Source organism: Ptychodera flava, chromosome 13 (assembly GCF_041260155.1).
Source record: "Ptychodera flava strain L36383 chromosome 13, AS_Pfla_20210202, whole genome shotgun sequence".
Lineage (NCBI taxonomy): Eukaryota > Metazoa > Hemichordata > Enteropneusta > Ptychoderidae > Ptychodera > Ptychodera flava.
In genome coordinates, this window is record NC_091940.1 from 3124698 (window position 1) to 3138829 (window position 14132).

At 37.8% G+C, this 14132-nt stretch overlaps 1 long non-coding RNA gene across 1 annotated transcript; it reads left to right on the forward strand.

The window, feature by feature from the left end:
* Nucleotides 1-4674: 4674 nt before the first annotated feature.
* LOC139147108 (uncharacterized) lies at nucleotides 4675-14095 on the forward strand. Its single transcript, XR_011555645.1, has 3 exons — nucleotides 4675-4909; nucleotides 6448-9953; nucleotides 10305-14095. It is a non-coding gene; the product is annotated as an uncharacterized lncRNA (long non-coding RNA).
* Nucleotides 14096-14132: the final 37 nt, after the last annotated feature.

Genomic DNA, 14132 nt, shown 5'->3' on the forward strand with positions numbered 1-14132 from the left:
ATGGGTGTTAAGACTTGCCAACCATCCAATTAAATCTCCTGAGGAGCCATAGAGAGCTTTTTTAGCCAAATCTGATGTGTACAGTGTCTGAGAGGACCTTTTCTTGTAACATTGAACCATAAAAGCACAGCTAATAATGACAAAAACTGCCTTTTTTAACTGTTATTTTGTTCATAAAAAAGCATCTTTCTACAGAAAACCTGTGACACAAAGGAAAATAATTGCATCAATGAGAACGAAAGATATCTTGTCATTTTTCTATCTCTAAAATAAGTCACTGTATCAAATATATATTGTGAAATATTTGTGCATGTTGCTTTCTCATACTGAATTCTCATAGAGAGAACAGAAAAGTATCAGGAATTTGTCATCCTTTTCATATGAACTGCAGATTTCAAAATGGTACACTTTCACTTAGCAAACATCAAGATATCTCTGATTTATTAAAGTATGGCGCCCGAAGGGCGCGCCGAAAAATATGAAACATCCTGATATCTCTGATATATATGCCTTGTATATTAAAGTCATGCACCTGAAGGGCATGCTGAAAAATGTCTGATATATTAAAGAAATGAGCTTGAAGAGCACGCTGAAAAATATTGAACATACAGATATCTCTGATGTATGTATGCTTGATATGTTAAAGTTGGGCGTGCTGAAAAATATGACTGATTATTAAAGTTACGCGCCCGAAGGGCACGCCGAAAAATACAACTGAATGATGAAATTTGTGGCTGACACTAGCATTTTAGGCAATGATGAGCTGTGTCAAAATTCAAAAACACACTGACCCCCCCTATTGGGCATTTCAAAAACATGGTGACCCCCCCTATCACCAAAGTCAAAAACAGGGTGACCCCCCCCCCATGAATCCACCGCCCCCGCCCCCAGGCTGAAGAAACTGACCAGTCCCTTACTTGGGGAAAAACAAATTAAAAACACCTCTCAGATTGCACCAGACTGCACCATTGCACACATCAATTTCTCAAATTTTCCACCAAAGATAGGGGATGACCCGTCTGACACTTCCCCCTGAGCCTATCGTGTATTCCCCCCCCCCCTGTACTTTCAAATTCTGCCCAGTCAGATGTTCTAGTGAAAACTCTGTCATGATACCCATCCAAATTAAACAATACTATATGGTTGGATACTCGTTATAGCGTGAGCTTTTTAGTCCCCACGGACACCGTCCGGGGGACTTATAGGTTTGGTCATGTCCATGCGTCCGTCCGTCCGTCCGTCCGTCCGTCCGTTCGTTCGTGTGTCCGTCCGTCCGTCCGTTCACGCAGATATCTCAGAGATGCCTGGAGCGATTTCATTCAAATCTGGTACCAGGATTACTTCATATGTCATACAGATGCACGTTGATTTGTTTTGTGATACGATCCAATATGGCTGCCAGGCGGCCATTTTGTTACGATTTTTTCATGTACAGAGCCATAACTCAGGCATATCTCAACCGATTTTATTCAAAGTTGGTACAAGGACATTGACCTATGTCATACATATGCACATTGATTTGTTTTGTGATACGATCCAATATGGCCGCCAGGCGGCCATTTTATAACGATTTTTTCATGTACAGAGCCATAACTCAGGCATGTTTCAACCAATTTTATTCAAAGTTGGTACAAGGACATTGACCTATGTCATACATATGCACATTGATTTGTTTTGCGATACGATCCAATATGGCCGCCGTGTGGCCATTTTTTTTTTCAATTTTCCATGTCCTGAACCATAACTCAGACATGTATCAAGCAAATTTATTCAAAGTTGGTACAAGGACATTGACTTATAGTATACATATGTACTTCGATTTGTTTCTCGATATGGCCACATGGTGGCAACTTTGTTATGGTTTTTTCATGTCGAGAGCCATAACTCTGGCAAGTCTCGACTGATTTTACTCAAAGTTTGTACCTTGACATTGACTTATGTCATACATATACGTGTTGATTTTTTAAACAGTAAGATCAAATATCGCTGCGTGGCGGCGATTTTGTTACGATTTTCTCATGTACTGAGCCATAACTCAGACATATTTCCACCAGTATCATTTAAAGTTGGTACAAGGACATTGACCTATTTCATACATGCTCGTCAATTTGTTTCATGTCATGTAGCAGTATCATGTCAATTATTGAAGTTTCATAATTAGGCTGATATGTTCAAGAAATACTGCATCAAATTTCATGAAACTTTGTACAGATGTTAAGCTCACATTGCTTTAACAGTGAAAAAGACATTTATCAGTGTCATTTTAATTAATTTGTAATAATTTATTGCATATGTAATGAACTTTTCTAATTAGAGTGATATATCCACAAATACAACGTCAACTTTGATGAAACTTGATACAGATGTTGATCTCATAGTGTTGTAAATACTGTATTAAACTTTATGAAATATGGTACCGGTAATAATCTATTAGTGTTAGTATAGTATGAAAAATGTTTTGCAACATCCTGTCAACTAATTCCCAGTTGACTCATTTAATGACCTTTAGGATAGTGGCCTACATTGGTTTTATGTTTTCATCACCATGGAACTCATTCTTGGCCATTGAGTGCCATCTGTATCAAAGTACTTTTATCACAGACCTAATGAAGAGGACTCTATCCTCTCTGAGGACCTGTAATCAAAGTACCCATTTACAAGTGGGGACTGTGTCATCAACGATGACTTGTTGTATCGGTATACGGGACGTATTTTGTTGTCACTTTGTATTGTTGGTTTCACTTTTTTCAACCGTCATGAGAAAAGCGATGATAATCTAGCAGGGTACATCAGGATTTGAAAGGTTTTTAACATAATGACCAAGGGTCATAATGTTATTGTGATGGGTTAAGTCGGTGTTGGACAGTGAAAATTTTCCGTAAACGACAAAAAGTCAAACACCACTGAATAGACTGCGTTGATATTTGATACAGATATTCAGATTGTGTTAAAGGTTCGGATTCCTAAAAATGAAGTTAAACGGTGTAGCGGTTAGTTTTAGGAAAGTGTTAAACCCCCTTTTTTAACCAATTAATTTTTAGAGGTCTTCCATATATGTAGTTTTGGAAGGTACACTAATCCTGCATTTTGGACTGTTTTATGAGTTGTGGAACAGAAACGTGGTTTTGATGAATGTTAGAAATATGCAGGATGGCTGATTCGAAGTATCAGAGATTTCCACGTTCATATTTTAGATTCTCTCATTTGAGACTACCCTAGGCATTCGTAAAGTAAACATCCTTGAGTCAATATACAGACTTTGACATTCACATTCCAGAGATTAAGTATCCATGAGCTCACATGCTAGGTTAGTTATCAGGCTAGCACCAGCATCTGTCCTGAGCATATGTCCGTGTGTTCTCACTGGAAATAAAAGGGAACAAAAAATTATTCCTTTAAATAGAAGCTATATTACAATTTAAACCTGTCATGGATGGATTGCTCTCAAATGATCTGAAACACAGTTATTGCCCATTAGCAACAAATCTATAGCAAGATTTATGTAAAGTTCATGAACTTACACAAGGTATTAGACAAAAAGATGACCATGACTTTGCTGCCCTACTAGATCATCTTGCCCCCTTAAATTGACTAATATTTATAGACCTTTTTGTAATAAGGGTGGCAGGCAAGATTTGCTTTACGTTTCCAACACCATGGTATTGACCAATTCCTGTGGTGGCCTTCTACCAACCTTTTAGCAGTAATTCAGTTCATTCCTATCTTAGCTTCAATTACTACTTTCAACATTTATTTCATTCAGATTTCCTTAGCTTAGTGTATAATTTTGTAATCTTAATTACTGTCAACTTAGCTTTACTACACTTATTCTAACCTCATTATTCTTACACTACTGTTATACCTTATAACCACAAAATTTTTCAAGAGATGCATACATGATTGTCACTCAATAAACCACTGATTTACAAATATGTCTTCTGCTTTTTTCTCCATATACATATACATGTCCCTTTTCTCATAAAAATGGGCTTAAAATCGCAATGTGAAAAATAGTCTTTTAGCTATATGTTGCACATTGACTTCGTGGTCTGTCTAATTCGCAGTGAGTGGGGTTGTTGATAAATGCCGATAATACTATAGGCGATCATTATGTCCAAGCGCCATTGGCGGTATTTTTACTTTTGCTGTATTTTTGTTAATTTTACAAAAACATGTATTGGTATTTAACTTGTCTAAGGTGGGGGGTCAGTCAAAATTTCTGAGCTAGAGAGGGGGGTACTCAAATTCATTATTGTTGGCAGCGTGGTTTCTCGAAATTTCGGAGTTTTCCGATGAAATTCCTCCGACCCCCTCCCCCGAGGCCGTAAATGATGACGACTCCCCTATTACCCATGTTATACAAGTTCAATACATTACACATCGTAAGATAGGCGTGATGGTGTTTTAAATCATGGTCGTGAATTCATCGTATGTCATGAATGATTAATATCGACATGATCACTCTGTGGTATTTCGCTCACAGCCGATTTCTCACATACATCGAAGCATATTCACCCATAACATATGACATTACGCTATATTTGTTGAAAAGCTGAACACAAGAAACTGTTTTACAAACGGACCAAAAATGATGGCAAATATGTCAAATGGTACACCTCGTGAAGCTTTAAGTCGTTGACAATACCTTTGTGTAATTCTTTCATCCAATTGATATGGAAAGTGAAAGCGCAAATTGATCGTCGACTGCTTGGTGCAATCGCCAAGCACAAAGTTCAAGTTGAAGGTGTCAACTTAAACGACTGTACGGCTTCAGGACAGTTCAACTTACTGCTGCAATATGAGGAGGAATTGATAAAGTTGCTACACAAGTTACAGCAATCGTCAATCAAAGAGCATGTCGCACCAGATACACCGACCAAGAATACGAGTGCAACTGATAATATAAAAGGTAAAGAGATATTTTAGAAGGAAATTTACCGTAATCATTGTCGTCTTCACTGTCCTATACTCTATACTTTAATTTTTAGCTCATGTATCCCCACGTGAGCTACTGGCATAGGTCTGTCAATCTGCCAACATGTGTGTGCCTATTGTCGCGATATCTCAAGATTGGCTCATCTTCTCGAAATCGAATATGTTTTTAATAGAGTCTGTTCGGAAATGGAAATAAGTTATAAGGTTGTTAGAGTGTGCCTTGTACAATAATTTTTATTTGCATAATTATTTGTTCACAATTGAGATATTCAAAAAATCGGTGCGTCATTTCTGGCAAATGTGGCTAAAGATATTGAAGGCTGAAACATATGACAGTATTCAAGGTCATTTAACAGTTTCATGACGCTGATATTGTTTATATTTGCATATTTAAGAAATTTCCCGAATTACAGATGTATGAAGACTCCACGAAAGTTGATGAAACCTGCTACAGATATTGATGATACAATTTTGCAGTGGAGCGAAAGTTGCACTCCATGTACAAATTATCAGGAGTGAAATGCATTCAGCAGGTTCAGCATACTTAACAAATTTTCGCAATCGCACAAAACCAGGAAAGAAACAAGGCCTGCTTGTTACCATGCTTTCTTGTCCGTGCTATGTTGTTTGATAAGTTCAAAATGGTCATCAGAACGCAGTCTACGGGTATTTATAATCGTAGTCTACGACTATTTAAGATCGTAGACTACGATTTAATCATAGACCGCTACTATTAAAGATTGTAGACTACGACTATTAAAGATTGTAGACTACGACTATTAAAGATTGTAGACTACGACTATTTAAGATCGCAGAATACGACTTATGGAACTGCATATATTGTCATAACAACATATACTAGCTAACCGAAAGACAGATTACATACAGTTTCATTACAGATAGTTAGTAGTTTGAATAAGCTTACTGAAAAAATAGAAATTTCGTTTTTATCTATGAAATCGCTTCATCAAATTTGATGGTTTTTGTTTGTGATATTGATCATAACAAGACGTAGGCATAACGAAAGACATTTTGCAGTTTTGCGTATGTATCAATCTACAGATAATTCAGCATACACTGAATCCCGGAAATATTTTCACTCGGCATCTTAATTTTCCCGTATTTTGACGTGCACATTGTGTTGTCAGAAAAGAGATATGAGTCACATCCTAAACATTTAGATTCAGCAATAATATTTTGATGTTAATCTGTCACAACATTAAAAACATCATGCCATCGCATCCATTCTTAGCGTTCGTTTCAGACATACCCCATCATGAGCGATGGATGAAAGGCAGTCAGCAAATATAAGCGTACATGCTTGCTCTCACAAATGGACAAAGTGAATTTAATTAAGTTATATGAAACGTGTTACTGTGGACGGAAAAGTTGCAGTCAGACTGATTCAAAGTTTTGTCCGGCACAATAATGCTATGTGAAAGTGAGTGTATTGTCGGGACGTGGATACGATGAATTCTGAAATTCTCTCAATGCATCTTATATACACTAAAGGGAAGGGCTCGTCAAGCAGCAAGAAAGGACTCGGAAAGATCTCTTCCTTTACTGGGACAAAAACAAAGAAAGATTTTTCCAGAAGCACAAAGAGCAAAAGTGCAGCCAGTAAGCGAGCGAAAACTCCATCTGCTACAGAGAAACAAGAGTCGGCAAGACCTTCAGCTGGTGCCAAGAGCATCAGTTTTCTGAGTTACATGAAGTGATTGAAAAGTATGTATTAACTGTTCATTTTAGCGTAGCACAAATTGGATGATACAGAACATTTAAGCATTGAAAATTAAGTCACTGACAACAAATATACCATTTGGTATTGATTTGCAAATGCTACTGCTTGATCTATCATACCTTACCTTACGAAGAATAGATAGATAAGTAATTCAGACAAAATGAATTGATGGATAGATAAATTAATGAATAAATCAATATATAAATATATATTCCGTGAAAGATAATCTTCAGTAGAAAATGTGTGTGACTCATGTAAATATTGCAGCTTCAATTATTGTTCTATAGGATGCGAAAATATCTTACTTAATACTCTATGTATAGGTCTTTGTAGACATTTATGCCGAGTTGGTGCCATGGGCCAATTGTTTCTTTGTGATCAATGAAGATGACGTCAGCTTTCTAGAGGAAACGGCGAAAGTGACCATCAAGAAGGAGTAATATCGGCAAAGTCGCTTGTGAGTTTGAAGAAAGTAAATGAACTGATAATGACTTCAGAAAAGCAACGCCACGGATCGAAGATTGTGGCTAAGAAGGAATCTTCGGACGACGGACAGAACATCACAGACAAGGATGCTAAACCAGGGAGCCACAAAAGGGAAAGAATGATCAAAGTGTGATATCTAGGGAGATCATTCGTAACGGATGTTGGGAGCACAAAACGGTCGATGCAGGACCAAGCAAACCACCTAGCGAAACCGGTACAAACGATTGTGTAGGTGTTGAGGTATCATCGATGATGAAACGTCGAACAAGGCGAGTCTATCGAGAGCAAGCACGGTACCAGAGGAAACCACCATTCAGAATCTAAGGATAGACCAAGCAAAAGGGGTGATCTTCGGCAGAAGGGAGTATACATATTCGAAATCATGATATTTTAAGTAGAGACGATAAAACTACAGCAACGGGCAAGAAAGAAAACAGTGACGGGATAAAATCTGATGATTCTGCGTCCGTAAAGTCTGACAGGGAAGATGGAAAATCCGAAGGAAAGACTGATATAATAAATGAAAAAGCAACCTGCTCATCCATGGATACAGAGTCAATCCCAACGACTGCGAACACAGGAGATCCTGAAACAGTTGGTTCACCAAAATTGAGAATGATCAGAGACGACAAGCTTCCCTATTCACCTGGGGACAAAGAATCTGACGAAAAGAAGAAAGGTACTTCGAAAATGCTTAGCCGTTTAAAACATGTAAAAGACCCCAATATAAAAGAAAGGGGAAACCGACAAAAGGAAGATTTTTTTCAAACAATTCTACACGTACGCCACCAAGCTTATCAACAAGGTCTCTGATGAAGCAACGGGAAAAAAAGCCGGGCGAAGAAACATGATAGAACCCCCGAAACGCCATCTAGTAATGCTGCGAGCAGCTATGATATCATTAAATGTCTTGAAGAAAACACCTAGAAACAACAACTAATGAAGGCGTCAAAGTTTCAGTGTATGTCGGTGACATAACTAAGGAAAAGACGGACGTTATCGTGAATGCGGCAAATGGACGGTTACCCATGGAGGCGGTGTTAGTAAAGCGATCGTTGAAGCTGGCGGTTTCAAAATACAACGGGAATCTAATGAATACATAAAAAAATATGACGTACTGAATCTCGGCCAATTTTGCCATACCTCTGCCGGTAAACTTATGTCAAGGTATGTCGTTCACGCTGTTGGACCGAAGTGGAAATCAATGGATGGAGATCAGGCCATTAATATTTTGCATCAAATGCTAGTAAATTTATTTAACTTCGTTGGAAGTAAGTTGGCAGCGAAGTCTTTAGCGTCTCCAGCAATAAGTACAGGCAAGTATCCAAGATCTCTTTTCATAAAAACCAAAAGGTTGAGGGACCCGGGTAAGAGTATGACGCCAGCGCCGTTTGCTTCATTAAGCATTATATGAGTAAATTTGATAATACGAGATGTCACCAACAGCTGTAATCCAAACGAAAACAACAAATCATCTACTGGTCAAACTTCAAATTGATATCTATACTAACAAACCCTTTCGAGGAGTAGGAATATACCATTTTTTCTTACAGGTCTGTACGGAATGCCTCTTGAAGTCTGTGCAAAAGTGTTTGACAAAGCTATCAAAGAATTTTCAGCTGCTAAAAGCAAGTCAAATGTACTGAAAGATATCCATGTCGTTCTCTTCGATGAGGCCGCTGCGACGGAGTTTATCATGGCGTTTGCTGCTGACAATTCTGTAGAAGACAGGAAACCACGACGTAAGTCGTCTTCTGATTTGGATCGCTCATCACCAAAAGACATGACGCCATCGAAGAAATCTGGTTCATCGGAGAAAATGAAAAATTTAGTGGTGATTTAAACGGTGCAGCAGGGGGAATAACATCTTTTCCAGCCATATCAACACACGATATCGCAGATCCCTGTAAAAGTAATGGAGATTGCGATATTTGTGCCGATGAAGATGTACAGTTGATGTCAATGAAATGTTGCAAGAATACTTTCTGTCTTACTTGCTTTAAAAGACATTTCCGTGGTGACTGTAAATGCCCATTTTGTACAGTGATTGTATTGTTGAAAGAAGGAAACCAACCAGAAGGAGATATGAGCCATCAAATCGACCTGACCTATGACCTACCAGGTCACGAGGGAGATGGAATGATAATCATAGATTATGTGTTTTAAACGGTTTACAACAGGCAAGTACCAAAGCTAGTAATTATACTCAGATATTTCTAATGTTAATGATCAACTTGAAATTTTATGACTAATTAGAACTAAGTCATACTTACTTAATAAACAATCCATACTATGGATTGTTTATTAAAAACATAAAAATAGTGACGAAATTGCCGTCAAGTCGGCGGAACGTAACCCGGTGCATATCTTATCTTGACTGTAGGGTATGTACTCATCAAGTAACCAATAAGATTTTGATAGGTTATAGATGTGTTCTTCCACACAAACACAGTATACGAGATGCCATATCCTGACACAGAACTATGATATCCCCGAAGCTAAATGTTTCAACTCTGAGGTTTCCATCGTAGCTGGATCGTTATACGTAGATAACATGTACAATTTTCTTAAAGGAAAACCATCCCAATCCTGGAGTGCCGTACTCTGGAACGCACAGAAGAGCATTTCTGCCCGCCAGTAAAGAAGGAAAGTACATTCTAAAGCTTCTAAGGAAAGCTTTCGACATGAAGTACTTATTTACCATTGGAAAATCTGTCACAACGGGGCGTGATAATTGTGTAGTATGGAATGATATCCACCATAAGACGAACATTGACGGTGGTGCAGGAGGGTGAGTATATGATATAATGTTATAATTATGACGTAGAGAAGACATTCATGAAGGTAACCATAGTGTGTGGGACTTACTGCTTACATTACGTTTGATATTATTTATGGGAGTAATAGTTAACCTTATTTTCAAAATCGAATGTATTGGATTTTCTGTTCTGGAAACTTTCGGTCTTCCTACCTTAACTCATTTTCAGTTGGACACAAACATTACATAGAACAATCTTTATATTGAGCATAAAAAGTAACGCCAGTATCTTCAATAGCAACTTTTCCGTTTGAGCACGTGAACATCTTTCGATGGAACGCTAGTAAATGCAGCCTGTTTCTGTTTAATTTAACTCTGTTAAAGGTATGGTTACCCAGACCCTACGTATCTGTCCAGAGTAAGGGAGGAATTAGCCGCTAAGGGAATAAAATAATCTATGCATGTAGAATACAACGACAGCTGTCCTGAATCAACGCGAATCTCATTGAAGAACACTGGTTTTGGAATATCTAGCCAGCCACAGCAGTGGAGGTTCTTGGACTGTATACCAGTTGCATATATGGCATTTTCTTAAATCGTTACAAAGAGTCAGTTAAGCTTCCATCATTTATACCTTCACTCAACGATAAGCGAGAATATTACATAAAGGGGTTTCGTTTAACGCTTCGTGCGCGTATCATAACTTACTGTATCCACTTCAAAAATGTACTAATTTTAGTTTAACATAAAATACTGACGTGAAAGCAACCTTAAACATTATATATAGCTGGGATTTTGAAAATAAAGAATAATTGTTCCCACATCACTACATAATAGCCAGATAGCTTATCAAGTACTGAGAGACATATCATTATCATATCATAGAGATTTTCTAATATGAAGGTCACAATTTATTGCTCTGTTAAAGTTTTGGTGCGTATAAAGTTTGAAGAATTTCACTTCATTATTTTACCTATATCCTCGTTCCAAGTACTAGATGTGCATATAGAGATCACATTATCATACTTCACCCCTATATGTTACATTTAAATTAAATACATTTTTCACTTTGCACTGGAAGGCAAGCAAGGTTGGCAAGGTTTGCAAACACACTCTCGGTGTGTATGATGCTTACAAACGGAATTATCGTCATTGTGCTGCGAGCATTCGTAAGAAATCACATCAAAAACCGTCCAACGCACAGCAAGAATCAATAAGCAGATTACATTTCCTGATTAATCCCTATCACTGGGTGTGTGAAAAGATTCCAGAGCTGCCTTCAGCAGTATGTATTACTCGACTGTACCAATCTCTATGGTTATAAAGGTCTGTGACATAACTGTACAGAGGTGTATCTAAAGTTGAATTTCAGGGTCTGTTTCTAGTGTCATAAGATTTTAGAGCTTTAAACATTCCTATAAATAACACGACTATTGTTTAACAATTACTTTACACATGTGAAACATGTGAAGAAAATTTCAGACAATGTCATGTCCTGTCTGTCTGGACAAAACCGTAAACAGTTATGTACAGCAATCCGATTAAAATCATATGATGTGATGGTGACGCTTTCTAGCTTTGCTTGTTCTTTGCTGTGCTCGTTAGCTGATAGTCGCTTCACTAAAAACATATAAAATGTCATTAGCTGTTTGTAATCTTCCAACCAACTACGATTCGAGAACCAGATTAATGTCATGGAGGATCACACGCAAACACGAATGCATCAAATTTAATTGGTCGACGACCTGTGATTATACCAACTAAATAGAATTACAAAAAATATCGTAAATATACTATTATCATATATCTATTACTATAAACGTTCTTGTGATGAACATGTCAAATGTACACATACGAATGTACAAACTCACAGTAAACATCTAGTCCGTGACACAGCGATGGTAGATGGTTGCAACGACGACATTCACGGCGAAAGTACTTCAGTCGATTTGCAAAGTTTAACCCATAGTCGTATAGACAGTCTAGTCATGATTCATAGCTACTGGTTCTCACCTAAAATGGTTGTCAGAGTGGCCGGAGAATGTCCGTGTTCACGATGACGTGGCTGGCTGATTGTGTTGATGCCAGGTAAAACCATGGACGTACCACAGAGAGTACGTCCATGGTAAAACATATCCGTAGTTGTACAGCATACAACAGCTTCCATGCAGAAATGTACCACGCGGTCCTGGCAAAACAGCCTTTTAATTCATGACTTAGACGTCGAAGCTGATTGATCTTAGCTTTATGACTACCAGGTGAAGCACTTACCATATGCAAATTACTTGACCTATCAGCAATCACCCGGTCAGTTGCCTTACAACTAAATATACAATGTTTACAGTGCAAATGAACATAAATAGCAAACACACTCACCGAGGGAAAAAATTGCGAGACTGGAGCGAGAAAGTGACGCTTCTCACAATGGGTGATAATCTCTATTATTCTCATTGATGTCAGTGTCAGTGAGACATTTTGAATTCTCACTGGTGAGCAGTGAGAAATGCACTCCTTGGTGAGAATAAAGGATGATAACAGATTCTCACCGGTGAGACTGGAAATTCTCACCAAGCCTAGTCAGAATGGTATTTTTACTGGTGAGAATCAACAAGACTCACCGTCCATTGGTGAGAATCGGCGAAACTCTTTATTCACTGTGGACGATTAACCAGATTGATTCCAGTGAACAACAAGTCTGGCTGATGATTCTCACCAACGCCATGGTGAGTCTGGTTGAATCTCACCAGTGAATAATGAGTATGATACATTCTCACCGTGAAAATAACCATCCTCACTGTGCTTGGTGAAAATTTGCACTCTCACTGGTGAGATGTTTTATCATACTCAATTCTTACCAAGGAGTGCTTATCTCACTGCTCACCAGAGTAAGAATTACAAAATTCTCACTGAGAGCACTGAGAATGACAGAAGATTCTCACCAATTGCGAGAAAGCGTCACTTTGTCGCTCCAGTCTCGCATTTTTTTCCTATAGTGACTGGTCCTCTACACATGACAACTCTCTGCAATGACACAGTAGTTACATAAAATAAATCATCTCTTGACACAAAAGTTGCAAAGTCGGTATCTTTACATGTGATTTTCATCAGATTTGCAATATTGATGCCGATAAAATAACATTCAAGTGTGTTCACAGCAAAGTCACTGAAAATGTCTTTACAGATCTGTTCACAGACTGTGTCACAGCCCTTGCATTATAGGCATAGCTGACAGCTACCTGTAACTCTGGTCAGAGAGGGGCAGGCTGCATTTGATTCATTACAAGGCGATTTTTCTTGCTGTGTAAAACGAGGTACACTGGGTCCTTCTTCCTTTTGATTCTTACAGCAACACGAATTTGAGTGTTCGGAATAAAAGCTGCACCTTTAAACTTAATGCGTTTTCGAAAATGTTCAGATTTTTATTTCGGTATGTCATTAACAAGTCTACAAAGTTTCTATTTTGCTCAGTGATCTTTTCGTTTGCAGTTTTCACTTTCCTTGTGATCGGATTCTGAAATGTATACTTACTAAGTCTAAAAACTCATAATACTACTCCTTTGTGTTGATACTACCCAGCATGCAACGGGAGATAATTCAAACGGGCAACGGTGACATCAAAGAAACGAGAAACATTAATGAAAGAATCAAACACTTCCCCAGTCGTCGGGTAAAATGGCCTATATATCAACTTTACGATATTTTTTCCTTCAATAAGTCAACTGAATAGTTGTAACTATGTTGTTTGTACACACTTTTTACTTTCATAACTGATCTGAGAAAGCGACTACGCGTATAGTCATCCACTAGAATATTTAATTTTAAATGTAATGTACGTATATCTAGAGTTAATTTACTTTAACAGACATAAGAAACACATGAAAGTGTGTTATATAAAAACAAAGCAATTACAGGACAGTGTGTGCTGGCCTAGTGCAGGATTCCGAGGAAATATTCACGTCTGATTACACAAGATGTCAAATGGAAATGTGTATAGTATTAAGAAGTTTTAATTAGAGATTATGTCTGTGTTAATTGAAGCATTATTACTGGTTTCCAGTGACTCTGATTCAAGTAACCAGCAGTTTCAATTTTGATGATATTGACTCTGTGTGCTATTGACATACATTATGTACAAGTTATCATGAGTAATAAACAGCATAGAACTACTGTTGAAACTATGTCCTCTTGTCAATTTATTTCGTGATCAAGACC